The sequence below is a fragment of the Athene cunicularia genome (assembly GCF_003259725.1).
Source record: "Athene cunicularia isolate RWA chromosome Z unlocalized genomic scaffold, athCun1 chrZ_part2, whole genome shotgun sequence".
NCBI classification, from domain to species: domain Eukaryota; kingdom Metazoa; phylum Chordata; class Aves; order Strigiformes; family Strigidae; genus Athene; species Athene cunicularia.
The window spans coordinates 9,597,986-9,614,565 of NW_020799143.1; the positions used below are offsets into that span (position 1 = coordinate 9,597,986).

At 36.7% G+C, this 16,580-nt stretch overlaps 1 protein-coding gene across 1 annotated transcript in view; it reads right to left on the minus strand.

The window, feature by feature from the left end:
- Positions 1 to 16,260, minus strand: part of SPIN1 (spindlin 1) — a 64,622-nt gene extending 48,362 nt beyond the window's left edge. Inside the window, exon 1 of the mRNA XM_026866249.1 lies at positions 16,154 to 16,260. The gene's annotated coding sequence lies outside the window, so the exon portion shown is untranslated. The remainder of the gene's footprint in view (positions 1 to 16,153) is intronic.
- Positions 16,261 to 16,580: the final 320 nt, after the last annotated feature.

The following is a 16,580-nucleotide window of genomic DNA, read 5'->3' on the forward strand; positions in this document are numbered from 1 at the left end:
CTTCAAAACTGACTCTAAAATATGTCTATATATTGATTGAAAATGTTTTTAGACTGGATTTTAATCTGGAAACTGATGCTAGTGGGATCCTGATTTGAGGTAACAATTGAAAGACAAAATGCAATTGAGAATTATGAGGAAATGTTAGACCTGAAGGAGATGAATAGAAGGCAGGTAGACACAGCTAATATACCTCCCAAAGAAATCACCAGAAGAAATTTTGATGTTAGGATTAATGAATTTACGGAACATAACACAGATTACTGCTTGTTTACCGATACCAAGAGTAGTAGGTAAATCTGTTCTATGGGGAATTTTAAGACTGAATTTGACTAATTTAAGATATAGAAATGAGACTACTCATTGTGAATAAAAACCTGCTGTTGAGTGGTATGAACAAGTGAAAATTACCAGGAAACAATGGAATTCCCCAGGGAATGTGAAAAAATATTAAATGTTTTCACAGAAATAGGAAGATATTGAACAGCTAGGTGGTGTTCTTATGATGAACAAATTAGAAACAACATAAGTAAAAACCTCATAGAATGGAAGTGTGATTGACAAAACCAGTCAGACTACACAAGAGGTGCAATGGGATTCTTTACAGACCATGTCTTTATTTTCTCAGTTTCAGTATACATCTAGAACTCCTGGGTTTTTTTACTTTACTTGGGATGGACAATATTTGCTGCCTTCCCATCAGTAAATGATAAAGGAAGAACACTAAAAGAAAAATCTGGGGTCTTCAGGGAAGTATGAGAAGGTATATAACTGCAGCAATGCAGACCTAATAACTCCAATAATTCCTCCTTTGGCTGCAGCCTTAAAATATGGGTGTCTTTGTGAAGGACTTAAAAATGGTCTTAATTTAATCAAAACCGATACATCCAACAAAGGAACAATATTTAGCTGTAGAAAATCTACAATTCAGTCCAGGACATTTAGTTTGGGCAATGAGTAATGGAACCTGGACAATGCATCTGCCCTTGGATGGAAGAGTAAAATAGATTATTTTAGGTATGCCAATTGTGCCCAATTTGGAAATAACCTCCCTTTAAAGGATCCTTAGAAAACTTAAAATTGAAGCAGGTTAAAAGATTGGAGACAGATGAAATGAACACTCAATGGGACTAAAAATTGGCTGGAATCCCTTTTGAATGCCATGGCATCACAGAAATAGGCAATGGCTGTATCGACTGATTGGACTAGTAGAAAGACTGGTAAATGTCACCAGGAAAGGATTTAATGAATTAAATTTACAATTACAGGCAATCTCAAGAATGACTTTGCAAAACAGAATGGCACTAGACATGCACTTGCTCAACGAGCCTGGAGTTTGTGGATACCTCAAACAAGAGTAAATCATTGTTGCATACATATCCCAAATGTGACACAAGATGAAGAACATGACTTAAAATTACTAGCAAAAATTGAGGAAGATAGTGTAAAGGTCTGAGAATGTATGTCAGAAGATTGCATAGACAAAATTTTTAGTGGATTAACTTGTCATGTTATTTATTTTGCTGGCTATTTTCTTGATGATTTATTTCTGCTTGAAGAAATAAATTAACAGCAAAATTGCATTCAATTGCCTGATAAAAGAAATCCCAAGACTCTCACCAGCATACAGTGAGACAGAAATGTAACAGATCAGTATGAAAGTATTGAGACGATTGTCAAAATTTTCAAAGGGGCAAAATGTTACTGATTCGTTATTAATTTGAGATGATTTTAATGATTTTGATTTAAATAAGGAATGATTAGGCCTAATCAATTAAATGGAATTTTATAGGAGTATCGGTTTTATTATAGTTAGAAAAAGATAGTTGTATAATGTTTTACGTAGCCATAGAAATACTGCATTTAGTTTAGAGTAACCATACAACCAGTCATGCTGCTACAAAGTCCACTGTAAAGTCCCAGGCTAAGGCCTCATAGGCCAGTAATAATCACTAACCAGATTTCTATTCAAAGAGTAAGATTCATAACCAGGTACTATTGTTAGGCTGTTCGGTAAGGACAATTTATTGCCCTGTTGACCAGAATGTTCTAAAGGATACATTGTGAAGGCACCTCGAAGCATGTTAAAATTGTAGTGTGAGCCAAAGTCCTTGAGACAAGGACTTTGGAGGGTCTTTTTTTTGAGTCAGTGGTCCATGGTGGTCATAAAAGCAGCCCCTCAACTCAATTTAAACACAAAATGCATATGACCGGAAAGGGTGGGATTAAGAAAATGAATTATGAGAATAGATGTAACTATGTGTGAGAACCTGTTTACTATGCATCATTATAGCCTATATAACCAGTATGCCACATGAGTTAGGTGTGTACTGTTGGTGAGACGACTCTCCTACGTACCTGGCTGTTAATAAAGAAGTGTCTGCTTATCTGCATCATACTGGTGTTTACAAATTCTCTTACCCTGTTGGGTAACACTACTAACCCAGTATAACGCTTAAAGAGAAAAAGGCAAGAGTGTGATTTAATGTGATCTCATTTCTGTTAAAAGTATTATAAAGGGATGCTTTTCTCTATTAGTAGAGTTGGGGATTGAGCTAATGTTTCTGCTGTAAGCGTAAGACAGTTGAAAAGAAACCTTTCTGCTTTCTCTTCCCTTAATTCCCCAGGACACTGGCAATTAAATTACAAGTTCACTGACACACTGGTCAATTTTATTTCTTCTGTTACAAGCCTTATCACTTAATTCATCTGTAAGTAGCCCAGTCACCTAACAACAGTATGATAATCCTGGTCTTCAAAGCAAAATGAATTTATCAAACCATACAATTCTCTTCATATCTCTTAAGAAAAACATTATTCTAGCTTTTATGGAGAACAGTGGAAGTGCAACACTTTTTCCCCTCAATGGTAGACAACATGATCCATATAGCCCCAAACCATTAAAAAATATTTTATGCAAAAAACACCCCTAACCACCCATAACCAAACAAGACCCTCCTAAAATAAGGAAACTGAACTCTCAAAATGTATTTATCAGCATTTTCTTTAATTGGCTCTTTAAATAAATTGTTACCAACTCATACAAAACCAAAACAAGCTTTCCTAGAAACAGAAAGCTATAGATGGATAATAGGGACAACCCCTCCTGAATTATTCTGTATGCAGAAGACTTCAAAGACAGCTAGGAAGTGCTTTCTCCCTCCTTGTAACATGTATAATAAAATAGCATCTTAGAGAAGTAGGCCTTTAAAAAGTCCTCAAAATTATAATCTGTTTTAAGATGTTTCCTTGAAAGTAGATTATAGCTAAAGCATATTTTCCAAGTCTTGTGTTTTCTATTTATTATTCCTCTGCACTTTCCATTTTTGTTCTTAAAGTTTGCTGCCCCAAACTCTCTCGGATTTTATAAGCATGCTTCCATTTTATCTTTCAAATCACTAATGGAACTTGAGTGAAAACTAATCCAAGGACACACTCAGCAAGATTTGTCAGAACTTCCAAGGAGGCCACACAACAAGTTATACCTACAAGAATCTTCTACAGCTGAAGAAACTAACCTTCCTAACAAAACCTACCTCACATTGCACACCTACAATTATTTTTAATACTTACAGCTTCTGTAAAGAGGTTAAATTAAATGATGTTTTTATCTGAGGAAGGCTAGCTGATTGATGAAATAAATCTCTGTTCTGATACAATTCCCTCAATACTTCACTATAAGAAAAACACTTTCGTTTAACAGATTACACATTTTCTTTCTCAGAATTGGCAAAAGCTCTTGTAACCATTGTTACAGATCCTTACAGAGCAACAATAAAGGTTTGGTGGGTTTTTTTTTTAAACACAATTAAGTAATGATAAGGTAATGACAAGTTTCCAAATAGGCAATCTGGTATACACAAACACCTGAAAACTCACCATTTATTCCAAATGTCTGTAAGTATACCTCAATACCTGCATCATGAACACAGACAAAGATTAACGCAATGAACATCAACAGCAAGAACTCTTCTGTTTTGCCCTCACAAGCTTTTAATAGTGGTGATTTGAATTGACACCTCTCAATCCTCAGACAGGCAGCAATGAAATGTGGCTTATTAGCTCTAATGACCACAACAATCCAGTATGTGGAACAACTCACTACCAGTTTTTTTCAAATCTGTTTCCTAAAGGGTGGTAAAAGATTTGACAAATAATTACTTGAAGCTAATGTAAACTCAAAAGAAAGTAAGAAATTATTATAAATATAAAAATTTGCATTATTTCAGCCCATTAGCAACTGATACTGTTGTTTAAAGATCTCTGAACTAACAGGAAAAAGAATCATCCTTCAGCATGGCAGATAATTGTGGAAATAATCAGAAATACTATGTTTCACTAAAATCTGCAAACATTTAATTGTCTACAAAATATTCTAGCACAGCTCCACAACCTTTCAACAGCAGCCTTATATATGTATCAGGGATAGAAGCCACCAAAGTGAATGCAATACAAAAAAAACACTTTTATACTTAGTTTTGTGTTGGGTACATTAGCAAATTAATAGTTCTCTGAACTTTAGGAACTTGCATAGCATGCAGCCTTGTCACACCTGCATGTACATGATACACTGAGTGATTTTCACAATAGCACCAGAAGTGTAAATATACAAAACTGACTCCTCCTCCCCCTCTGCTACCAAATAAGCTAACCAGAGGTCAGCTAGTTTTTCCACTTGTGGAATTAGAAAGATGGACAAAGAGGATGACTAACTTTGATTTCAACAGAAGGTGTACTTTTACTATGCTTTTTTTAATCCTTTCTTTTTCATATAAAAGGCATCAAGTTGTTCCATTAGTGGATACATCATTCAGACCTATTGTTTAGGAATTAGCTCACCTCTGTCCAGAGGTTTTCAAAGTTCCTGATCTTCCCTTGATGAACAGGCAGGTGCCTGCAAGAGATGATCACTCTGGCTGGTCCAGCTTAGTAGTTTACAGATTAAGGCTTCTCCAATTGTTTGTGTCTTTGAATCAACTGGAACCAGCTTGGGAACCTCTGATCAAAGCCTTCTTCATTCTGTTTAATTTTGTGCTGCTCTATATGTCCCTGGAGTTCTGAGAAACAAAAAAGGCCAGGAAAGGCCTATAACCCACTACTAAAGCAATCTTACACCAGTGGTTACGGAATTTACAACCCAAGAGCACTAATCTTTAAATGCTAAACCTCAAATCATACAGGCTGATTAGCAGTAAGTGACAGTGGTAACACTACACGTTCACTAAACTGGACAAGCTGCATCAGCTGATGGTTACAGTTAACTACAGGCATAGTCATCAACATACTGAGGAAAGAAAAAAAAAAAGGCACTGACGAAACAATTAAAGAAAAATTAAAGTCCTGAGGTAAAAGAGGTTGGGAGTGGGAAATGACATACACATACCATATCCAGAATGCAGTAAGAATAAGCTCTTTTCAATTACAGGTTTGAAGTTTAGCCTCACACCAAGTACAATTAGTTTTCTGAAATTCCCTATAGGTTTCAGGGGAAAAGGACAACTATATGCCCATTTTAAGAATACATAAATAACTCAGAAAACAAAAGAAAGTTAAGTTCTCTAAAGGTTTATTCCAGAAAGTCTTGCAGGTTTAATCTGTTATTAATTAGGTCTTATGAACAGTAAAGCTTGCTTTTAGGCATTTGTCTAAAATTAAACTGATTTACATGTAATAGTTTCTTATTTGAACTGCCTCCCATCTTAGCAATGTCACAACCAGATTCAATAACAGTTGACCGAACAGTGTTTTGCCATATGCTTGCCCTTTGAAAAATTCCTTGCTTCCCGTGTTAGTTCAAAAAACACATACCCAAAACTGAACTCCAAGAATCCAAAAAATTGGATCTGAAATTTGGTATTAAAAAAATACACACACACTAGCTGTTCTACCACATAGGGATCAAGCTAAAGAAGGAATAAGAGAATTGAGTAGTGCCAAATGAACTTGCAGCAGCTTCATTAAAAAACCAGAACATTCTTGTCAACATAAAATTTAAAGTTCAACATTAATTCATATACAGGCTTTTAAATAAAAAACAGTTTCTAGTCTATTTCCTTTTCAACAGCTGAGAAGAACAAGTGAAACATTTATGTATACACAAACCTTTCAGTCGCTCTTTGGCACAGCAGAACTAATTTTGGAAAAAAAAAAAAAGCCCATTACTGCAATAATTATACACAGTTTTAGTACTAGAACAATAAAGACATGCATTGAGCATTTTTAAAGAGTTGTTTTAGAGCTCTACTTTACTCCGTCCTCAAGTATCATGGATAAGCACAACTTTTTTTGTTTAGTATGGAATGATTTGCCTATGTCAACAGAAGGCATAGTTCAATTTTGGTATTCTTCTACTATGGGACTGTCATGAACAGCTGTAAGTTTAGCCAAGCAGCTTTAAAAACAGTGGTAAAGTTTATCACTTAATAATATTAAGATAGTTTAATTTCTTTTCACCACATTGCTACAATTCTTCCTGTGACTTTACACAATATACCAGGACTCTGAAGCACAATGACTTTTTAAAGCATCCATGTAATTCCTTTTACAGGCAATGAAAAACTACTCACTGATTAAACCTTGTGTGTGTTTCAGTTTACTGATGCACAGTAATCACAGATCTCCATGCTTAAAGAAATCTTACAAAACAATGCTTTTATTAAAAATTTAAAGAAATTTAACATTTATTCAAAGCCAGTTTCCCTGCACCCCTTTATTCAAAGGTAAATTAAAACCTGCTCCTAATTGTTCAGTCTACTGCAAATTACCTTGTGTTGAACCCCAGGGCAAGAACAAGCACAGACACCAGGGTAACAAGTTTTCACAGGTCAGTATAATTGCCTTAAGTTGCACACTTCTGTATCATATAAAATATGAAGCAGCTTAGCTTCTCCTTATTGATAGGTAGCTATTCTCCTCTTCTCCTGAATCCAAAAAAACCATACCCACAAAAATAACTATTGCCTAAGACACAACCATCACAGGTTTGCTACCATTCTATGGTAAATGCAAGTGAACTTTATAATGCAAATGTTTTGTCCTTACTCATGTTCTTACAGACAGAGTTGACCCAAACAATTTATTATTATTGTAAGCAAGTTTATTTGGTTTGGTTTGGTAACAAAGACACATCTGTGGAAACTCAGAGAGGGAAATGTCCATCTGAAAAAGTAAGACATTTCCCTGTTCTTCCCTTAAGTGTCTCCTCACAGGGGATACTTAGGTCACCAACCTTTCTTTGAAGACTAGGTTTAATTGTGTTAGTCTGAGAAACATTGTTCCAAAGTCAAAAGGATCACCCAAACATTCTGGAAGAGCAAGCCCAGGGCAAACACACCTATTCCAGCTGTTAGAAGGTAATCCAGTGGTAAATTCCTGCCAGCTAAATTTTTTAATTAGTAAACCATGGCAAATTAAGTGAAGTTATTGGGTAAAATATGTCCCCCTCTAGTCACAGTGGACAAATCATTTTCTTAGGAATTACTGCAATGAAAGAGCAAATATTTTGCAAACTGAAGCATGATCACAGAGATAAGAGACCAAAGCATAAAAAAATTTCTCCCTGCACATCTGATTTTAAGAAAAGCTTATAGACTTATGATTAGACAATTTCAATCAAAAGTAATTTTCAACCTATCTTTGCAACAATCAGGAAAAAAGAAAAAGGACTCAGGGAAAATGGTATCTTGCCTCTAATGTGCATCTTGAAAAAGATGAGCAACCAGTAATGAACTGAATTGGTCTTACCTATTTTCTTTACCTTCAGCCATTTTAGCTTAGATGAAAGCAGTTCTCATACAAATGCATTCAAGTAACTGTTTACACTGGAAACATAAATCACTTAAGTGCATTTGCTGTTAAGAAAGGCAAGTCTTCTGCTGTGGATACTAACCAATAACATGATCTTTATTTTATCAGACCAGCTGCAGAATATTCACTAAATCTACAATGTTAGTATCAATCTCAACCTAAACAGATTATCAGCTTTAAAAGGTGAAGAGTTTTGCAAGAGATGTCAAAGCCATAATATGACTAACAGAAAGGCACTGCAAACAGAATTCAGCATTATATTATGAGCTCTAGCTACAGTTAACTATGCCGGTTTTGATAAATTTGGAGAATCAGTGAAAGCACAGCACTTTAAAACAAGAATCGTTATTTATATAAGAGTAGTATAGCTGTTGAGAAATGATATCCGATATTTGTATTATTAATAATTTAAATACTGCTGTCAACTTTGGATTCATCAGGGAAAACAATGGCAACATGAAACTGCTGATCATACCTTTTTGTATTAAAGATTAAACCCATCAGTATTATATGGTATTTTCTTTGCTTACACGCAAGTCTTTCAGATTTTTGATCGAAAACACAACATATCCTGCCTAAGTCAGGGGCTAGTGGGTGGGGAGGGGCAGGACAACAGGGAGGGAAAACCAGTCACTTTCCCTAAAAGCAGTGAAGACATCAGAAAAGACCAATCCTCATAATGCTGGTGCTTTTTAAAACATAGAAGAAAAATACACAAGGTACTCGTTCTGAAATTGGTATGGTACCTCCATACTCATTAATTAGAAGACCCTGATGTACTTAAGAGGATGAAGACTTGTTTGCAGTTACTCTGAGAAGATATATACCAGACTGTGAAAAAATGTATTTTAGGATAACATCTGCATGAGTTTATGACAATTTTTGCTCAGAAACAATTGCCTTAAAACACTGAATTCCTCTTGTTCTGCAATAGCAGAAAGGTGACAAAACTAGAGCAAGAAGAAAGTCAAAAAGAATGAGGACCACCTTGGAGTCAGCTGTTCCCTACCATACCTCACTTGTCAAACAGCAAACATTCTTTCCTTAGATGTTGATAATAAGCTCTGATAAAAACCCCTCCTTTGAAATTCCTTCACTGTGCATGCTACATAAATGGAAATGAAATGAGAAAGTAAATTAATCAAGACAGAACTTCAGTGAGAATTTGCAGCAACAGGTAGACTTTTCCCCTTCTAGATTTGTAATCTAATTTTCTCTCCAGAAAGCTTTATATCTGACCTGAGCTAGATTCACTAACAAACATTTAATTGTTCCTGAGATTTTGCATCAATCTAGATATTAGTGATAAAGACAAAAATCCTTCAAAAAAACCACATCCCTCCTTCCTTTTGGAAATACACATACTTATTTGCAGAGAGAACTAAATTGTCCTTGGTACCTGAAACAACTGAGGAACAAAGGGGAGAAATAGAAATTCAAAAAGGCAAAAAGTGAGGTATCTTCCAATGAAAACGGAATCTCAGAAGGCAGGATATCCTTCCATACAAAACCAGGTGAGGCTTTCTAGAAGTCTGTCCTGCAGGTAAACAGTACACAGAATAGCCAAGAACGCCTCTGCCTTTTATGCTGATCTCTGCTTCATATTTAACCTTGTCGCAACCCTGCCCAGACAAAGTCTCCTAGAAATGTGGTTAGAGTCCTAGGTATTACTGAAAACCAGGATATTTATTAATGAAGTCTCACACTCCTCCCCTCCCCTCCGCCCCCCCTTCAATTAATTTTCTACGTATGGGGAAAAACAAAACAAGAAATCCACCTCCACAATGAATTCCATTCTTCAAGCATCTAGCCTAAAACTATCTGTAATACAGTCCTTTCTTCACCCCTGGCTCCCCACCAAGGCCACAGCAAAATATTACCATTTGAAAATGTTCTTTTCATCCATTATTAATGCAGGCACATGTCCCTAGTGATATGAAATAACATATATTTGTCTCATGTCTCTCCATACAAGCCACAGGTATACACACATACACTGAGGGTAGAAATGAATCTCCCCCAGCAACCTGAACAGGTTGGAGAGCACATCAGTCAGAATAAAGTCTGTTCGCCTTCTCTGTCTTAAGGCTGGCACCTAACAGTGAAGTATGCTTTTGCTGACAAAATGGAGATGTAGAAGATGGAGAGATGTAATTCACCAAGGTGATTTCTATCCTTATTCACTTCTAGAGAAGCTCCTTTTTCTTCCTCCCTTCAGTAGAGAGATGATCCTGACAATATTAATTGTGAATGCTCCCTCCACCTGCCCGCGTGTCAACCCTATCAATATCCAAAAATCTGTGGTTTCCAAGTATATCAAACAACAACATATTCCTTAATCCTAAAAGCACTGAAGAGTTAGATTTCTAGGAAGTCACATGAAAGGCAGAATTCACTGTTAAGCTATTTTTTGAATATACTCTTGTCAGAGCATGGATTTTGGCCAATCAAATCTCACAAAACTGAAGTTCCATTGATGGCAAAGCAACCATTACTGAATTTGTGCATCATCTTTACCATAAAGACAAAGAACTTCTGAAAGGGATTAATGAAGAAAAAAGTAATTATGTCTATAATAAAGCTGTCTGCAACTGGAAGGTTTTGAGAAGGTAGTACACTAATCTCTAACATATTTGCTCCCATTCTGATTTCACTTTGGGGTTCAGATCATTGTCTAAATCACACATGGTTATCAAACAGAACAGACAAGCAATTATCCAGAAGCATACAGACATAATCAACTGTCTTCCAAGGATAACTGTATGAGTTACACAACCTACATCCTCTAAGCATTATTTGTTTGTTTTTACATTCCGAGAAAATAAAGCCAGTCTATCTACAAGCTTTTTTACAGCTCAAGTGGAAGACCTGAGATAAGTTACAGGCATGTAGAACTGACAAAATACCTGCCAGTATATGATACGTACTTAACCTTCACATACTAGAAGTCTAAGCACTATACTGAATTTTGGCAGACATTATGTTTGTCAAGGCATTTGGAAAAAGTTACCAAGAAAACTTAACAGAAATGTCACTAGTGAGCTATTCTAGAACATGCCTTCTCCTATGCTACTCAGATCACAACACTTACATTAAATCTAGAAAGCTGGAAATTTCTGTATTTAAAAAAAATCTCAACAGCAAACACTGGACTTAAGCTACCTTTGTTCCACATACTAGGGAAGAAGTCTGTGAAGGAACATAAATACTAAATTAGGAAAATGAGTTTTGCAACAGAAATAATTATTTGATTTTAATAAATACCAGACCAGAAGTCTGACTTCTAATAAATCTTTTAGTTCTTACCCATTTAGGGCAAGAGAGTACAATCTAGCAAAGTTCATTTTTACATTTAAATTGGATTAATGCAAGTTCACAAGAAAAGAAAGTTTGTTGGTTTTTGAAAGGGCATCAAATTAAAGTCTGTATGGGTGAAATTTTACCTCAGTATGATGGCACTGATCAGCTAAAACATCTTACTATGCTCTAGAAGAAGTCAAAGAATATTGCTGGGGAAAAAAAAAAAAAAAAAAGTCAAGCTTACTACTTTTTCATTTTATGTATGACTGGCCACATCTGGGTAGAGTAGTATCACTCCAAATAGCAGCATCAGTAGCAGACAGTAAATTGCCAGGTAACGTTACGCTTTATGACCTAATTGGCATAGTAATCTTAAAACAGATTAAATGTACAAACATTCCCTGTATTCATTAATTGTTCTGCTCTAAGAGGAATCTAAGAGATAATACGAAGTAACACAATGCATAGGGGGAAAAAAAGCCTCCAAGGTATACATTCAGAGGGAACTGTCATTTTAAATAGGCTACTCCCAAAGTTACATAGTTACTTCGCCAAGATTGAGATCTCAGGATTCAAGACTACCTCTGAACCACTAGGAAGACCTTCTGGAAACAAAGGATGGAAGATGCACCAGTGACCTTAAAGAAAGCAACACATTTCAATGGAGCACTTTAATTCTAAAGCACTTCCAAACTTGCAGATAAAAGTAGTCTCAGACTTCACCAGACAGGCTTCCCACACTCTCTAAAACAAACACCTCTGGAAACCAACATTAAGAAAATGTAGGTTACCACATACCACCCAGCATTCAAGACAGACAGCTGTAGTGATTGAACCCAGAGCCCTTCAGTTGAGGTAGCTAGCACTGTTAGAAGGGGACCACCAGTTCCACACAGTTGGAGAATAGGACCTGCATACAGCTAGGCCAGAAGTGAAGTGAAAATGAAGAGATGACTTAAAAGACAGCAAGTGGACTCAACAGTTGGTCATCATGACAAGAATGTTCTCACTATGCAAGGCCACCATAAGTCCACAATGTGAGAACAACTGGAAAACACAAACCCAAAGGAATAACTAAAATGACACAATTCCATTTTGTGGAAACTACCATATGGAACAGAAGGTCTAAAGTTCAGCAGTTACTCTGTATAAATTAAGCATTTAAATACTGAAATCCACAGAACTACTATTGAAGTAAGTATCTACTCTCACCAGTACTTGTAGGTGTAGACCTCAACTACAATATTGGGACATTTAACAACATTTAAAAAACCACAAACAGATCAACCAAGTAAACAAAAACCCAAGCCAAGAGCTAATCAGCTCTTAGGGGTTTATAAACTTTACAGTCTTATCAAAAAGACTAAAAAAACACTACTTGTAAGTGCTTGGAGTATACCGTCAGTAACGCTTATTCTGCACGCAGATCCCAAAAAAAACATCAGAAGATATTTCAACATCTCAAGCACCTTGCAATAACTGCAGAATATTAGAATCTGATTAGGTAATAGTTAAGGCTAGTAGTCACCATAACTAACGATAGCAATTTCGATATATTTCAGCATTTTGTGGAACCATTTCAACAAAATTTCCAAGTGAGCAAGTCAAACAAGACCTCATATAGCACAGATTTACAGCAGTTTCACAGCATACACTACAGGAAGGAAGCATAAAAAGGTAACCTATATTTGTAGAACCATTCTACACAAGCCGATAGTCATATCAACTGAAATCTTGAATTCCACATGTCATCAGCAAACTCATATTTCATACCACAGCAGAAAGTTAACTCCAACTACCTCACAGTGGAAGCAGTAAATCTAAATTAAACTATCTCACCATTCTTTGAAATTGATCAGTGATGAGGCCCCTTTGTCTCTAGAATCAGCTGTTCATAGATAAATACAAACCAGTTAACTACACTGCTTCAAAGAACTCAACTCTTATCCATGTCATAGAGATGTGGATGGACACGTCTGTACATTGATACAAGGCAGGCTGCATTCCCCATTCTTTTAAGTCATGTGGTATGCTGACAGGTAGGTAGTATCTGGACAGCAAGTGGGACACATCTTGATACCCAGAAGGTGCTCATCAGGAAAACCTGTATCAAGAAAGATCACCATTCACCTTCCAATCATAAAACCACTGAACTCGAAAGAGTAGTAAGAGAAGGAGAATGAGAAAAACAACAACAAAATAATTTTCTCACACCTGGTATGAGAAACAAGGTTATCTAAACACAAAACTGAAAGTAACTGTCCATAAAAGTGATTCTGTCTCACAGTTCAGCTTCAGTGAACAACTTCTGAAAGACAGGTTTTAAACCACTTGGTTAAATCGGTTTTAGCCATCTACAAAAACATATTCTCATGCAACAACATCAAGAAGTCAAGTCTGATCCAATACCTGGGGAAAGAAGGTAAAATAAGACAAAAAACCCCAAAATGAAAGCATGAGAACTTTACAGCAACAGGCTTCTTTCTATTAAAAAAAAAAAAAAGTGGCTGTTTCTTCAGAAAAATAGAATCTTACTCAAAATCTTTCATTTGTCAAATATTAAGTAAATTAATTATGTATTACATTAAAAACCACTTTAAAACAACTACTGTATCAGCTGGATGTTTACAAATCTAAAGAAGTCAAAGAGTGCAGCTTGGCAACAGACAGCAAAGAAAGATCCAGGCTAAGTCAATGGAAGAATACTACTCAGACCAAGAAAATACACAAAAAGTATTGAAGAATAAGATTAACTAAAAGTGTTTATTACATTCAGGACTTTGTATTTCAATTGGTAATTTCAAAAATATTTAGAACTACACTGTCATGATTTACTTGATCAAAGATTCACTGAAAAGTGTTTCTTCTTAAAAGAAATCAGTTCATTTCTAACATCTTCCAAAAAGCTAATCACTGAGACTGCATTTCTCATGGTTGTCTTTTTCTTCAGTCTCACTTCCCAATATGAAAAAATAAACAGTTTTGGAAAAGAAGATTCTACTAGTACTGGGTTTTTAATTTGGTTAAAAACACAGCCTGGAATTACCCACAATGACAAAACACTGGAGTGCCTTTACTTAGTGGTACCAATACAAATATTTGGCAAGCTCTTCAACTAAATCAGCTCCTCATGGGATACAAAGACCAACAATACTGATTTTTGACCAAATCAACACAAGACAGAAAGAAAAATCTTCAAGGTGTCATAAGAAAGAATACAATCACAAGGTATAGCAAAGATGCTACAGACAAAAAAGCTTCACAAAGCTAATGAAGTTCAAGGAAATTTTACAGAATAAAATACAGTTCTAGCGATAAAACTGAAGTGTACCAGTTAACAAACATAACTATTTTTAAGTGATCCACTATCTAAACAGATGTGTTGCAGATGGCCTATTTTTATTTTGCTCTTCAGCCTAAGAATCAGCTTACGTATCCAAAGGCTTATTATGAGAGAGGAGCTGCATACCTCAGTACACTTCACTATTTTATTAAGAGAGCAATAATTTCAAAATTTGGTGGCTATCATAATGAATGACTAATTAACAACAACACATAAACTATTCTTGTGGCTTTACTAATAATATTGCTTTCAGGTTGTTAAATTAAAAAAAAAAAAAAAGTAACTGGCTGCTCCAGGAATCTACTGATATATCAAGTTACAGACTTATGGTCAGACTTTTCCACCTCGAAGCAGTACAGTTGGCTCAGGAGCCATGACGTAGATACACATTCCAAAATGATCTTGTAACTTGGATGACTCCACTCAAGTTTTACGTTGATGTAAACTCTATTATTATAAATTATTTTCTCCTCACCTCTGGTTAATCAATGCTTGTTAATGGAGATTGGAAAAGCAGAAAAAAGTATGAATATATGATTACTTCAGCACTGAAGTGTAGTATTTATTTCTATCGCAATAAAAACTGTATGATTATGCCATGCCAGTGCTTCTCCCACTAGAAGCTTCCAAAGCAAAGCAGACAAAGACGACAGAGCTAGGACATTTGTTACCTCAGGGCAATGCTCAGATATTAACAGAAGCCACAGCTATCCCTGTGTATATGACTGAATAAAGACCATGTATTTAGACATAATCTTTGAAAAAATGCAACATTTACTATTACAGTAACACGCATAGAAAGCAATAAAAAGCATCATGTCTTTGCACATTCGGCATTCACCCTTGTTACAACCGATCTACAAATCTGTTCCACAGCAGATCACTTTATATATCCTCAACAAACTACGTTCAAGTTATTTTGGTTTTACGTCATAAGCAAAAAAAATAAGTCATATTCGTCAAAGCCAGAAGGGGGTGCTCTGAATAACTGAGGTGGGGGGTACTGAACTGAGCATTTGCCTTGTGTTGAGAGGTCAGAAGCATGCTGTCTTGTTTCAGTTTGAGAGCTCACTTAAATTCACGATGCCATTATGAAAAGAAAAGGAATCTGAAAAGCAGAAGCCCTCATTTTAGCAAAAAGGAAATGCTTCGGTTTGTGCTATTGTCATCACAAGGGCAAATTAATCTGTGACAAAAAACTGGCAACAAAAAGAGCTGGCAAATGTTAATCCCAGTTATGTATCCCATGATCTGTGAGCTGTTTAAGACACTGACAAGGAAATACAGGGAATGCAAAGAAATTCAATAAGCCTATCCTACGGTTTTTACCTACACAATGCCGATACTGACCTAACTAGTTCAGGTCTTTTTAACGTGACTGTGCTGAGTTGCTATCTTATACCGAACTACGTCCTCAAATGAAAGAAACGGCCCTGAATGAAAGATCATTTTGCAAGTGGAATATAGTATTTAATCTCTGCCAGCACTTTGGTGCATCAGCCTCCCCCCACCCAAGAAGAGAAAAAGATACGCACATTCCAATCAAGCCTCTCTCAGCGGGGCTCACCCAGTTCCCCCCGCCTTCCCTCCCTTCCTCCCTCGCCCCAGGCCTTGCCAGGTTCCCAATTCCCCTCCGATTTTAGGTTTCATTTTGTTGTAAGCAGCGAAACGAAAGGAGAAAGCTTCCAAAGCGAGGATCCTTACCCTTGAAATCGCGCCATGCTCGCAATAAGGAGGGTGAACTGTTTTTCCTCTTTTTTTTTTTTGGATGGGAGATGAGGGGGGAGGGGAAAGAAACAAAAGCCTAAAAGGAGGAGAGGCTAAGCGGCGGAGACAGAGGGAGAAGGCGGAGACCCTGGTGGAGGAGCAGGGCGAGCGTCAGCCATGTTGTGTGTGTGTTGGTCCAGTATTTACAAACCTGCAGCTGCAGCAGCGCTTGGAGTCTGGGAGAGAGGGGAACGAAGGGAGGGAGAGAGAAAGGCGAGGAGGGAGGAGAGGCAGGCCCAGGGAGTGGGAAGGGAGGGCGGGAGGAGGGGAAAGCGGCGGCAGACAAAGGATCCCAGCGCAGCGCTCACACACGCGCACGCTCGGGGCGCTTCGCGCCGCGGCAGCGCTGCCTGCAGCCCCGCTG